This window comes from Tarenaya hassleriana, unplaced genomic scaffold, assembly GCF_000463585.1.
Source record: "Tarenaya hassleriana unplaced genomic scaffold, ASM46358v1 Cleome361, whole genome shotgun sequence".
Classification (NCBI taxonomy): Eukaryota; Viridiplantae; Streptophyta; class Magnoliopsida; order Brassicales; family Cleomaceae; genus Tarenaya; species Tarenaya hassleriana.
Genome location: NW_010966671.1, coordinates 6,056 through 7,806, shown reverse-complemented (window position 1 = coordinate 7,806; position 1,751 = coordinate 6,056).

The window sequence follows — 1,751 nt, the reverse complement described above, 5'->3', positions numbered from 1 at the left end:
GTGCAGCAGGTACGCAGCGGTCTCTAAAGCATAGCCCCATAAGGACTTAAGAAGATCTGTCTGACTCATATAGACCGAACCATGTCTAACAATGTTCGGTTTCTCCGTTCAGACACGCCGTTCCACTGTGGCGTTCCAGGAGGAGTTAATTGTGATACAATACCACAATCAACCAGATAGTCAGTGAATTCTTGGCTCATATACTCGCCACCACGATCCGATCTGCAACCCAAGGAGCAAGACCCGGACATCAAGGATATGCTATTCCAAATTCTCCAAGGTCAAAAATCACAAGGAGTATTTTATTGGGAGCTTTGAAAATGAGCAAGTTGCGTTCAAGAAACAATTGGAAGGAGTACAACCTCACTTGAAGATCTTGGACAATCAAGTTGTCCAACTTGCGTCTTCCTCCTCACCAAGACAGCAAGACATGCTTCCCGGTAAGAACGAGGTGAACCCTCGCGAGCACATCAATGCAGTGGAACTAAGGAGTGGGAAACAACTTCCGGAGATCATCCCTCCGATGGTTGAGAAGACATCGCCTCCAAGGCTAACAAGAGAGGAAAAAGGAAAATCTGTAGAGGAAGACACTCCTAAGGTGCAAGAACAGGAGAAAGAACCAGTTTACATTCCTCCTCCACCTAAGGTACTCCCGATACCCTTTCCTTCTCGTTTAAAGAAATTTAATGAAGACAACCAATTTGGAAAGTTTGCGGAAATGCTGAAGAAGATGGAGATTACAATGCCTTTCCATGAGGCAATTCTTCAAATGCCCTCATATGCAAAGTTCCTCAAGGACATTTTGACGAAGAAGCGGGTAGTGAAAAAGGAGACTGTAGCATTGAGCACCGAAGTTAGCGCGGCCATCACAAAGCATGAACTTCCCCCGAAGATGTCTGATCCGGGAAGTTTCTCTATACCGTGCAAGTTGGGAAACATTGAGATTGATAGAGCGCTATGTGATCTTGGAGCTAATGTGAGTTTGATGCCGTTGTCCATTTACAAGAAGCTGAATATAGGCGACTTAAAACCCACGAGAATAGCCTTACAACTAGCGGACATACACTACAGCTCCCCGTACACTACAAAAAAAATGGTCATTTCCATCGGGTAAACCCGTTGGAAATTAACGTTTCCAACGGATTTATCCGTTGGAATTTCGTCGTTAGAATTCGGTGTCCATTGGAAAACCATTGGAATTTTCAACGGAATTTCAACGAATTTTTCCGTTGGAATTTTCCAACGGATTTCCAACTGCAATATCGGTTGGAAAATTCCAACGGAATTTCCAACCGCAATCCGTTGGAATTTTCCAACGGAATTTCCAACCGATATCCGTTGGAATTTTCCAACGGAATTTTCAACCGCATTCCGTTGGAATTTTCCAACGAAAAATTCGAAACATATTCCCGACCCGACCCGACCCCGACCGCGACCCCGACCCCGACTCCGACACCGACACCGACACCGACCCGACCCGACCAGACCACGATCCCGAAACTCACTTTCCAGTAGGTCACCCATCCTTCCACTGCTCCAGCTCAATCCTCCTTAACCCTAGAGTTCCAATTAGAATTCATCCAACTCCTCCAAGTTAAACTTCTGATATCATATAACATTAATATATATACATATATAAATATTTATATGATGGGTTATATCCAAATATCATAAAATATTAATAATTTATATTTACATATATACATATTCAAATTCATATATATATATATATATTTGTTATGTATATGTAT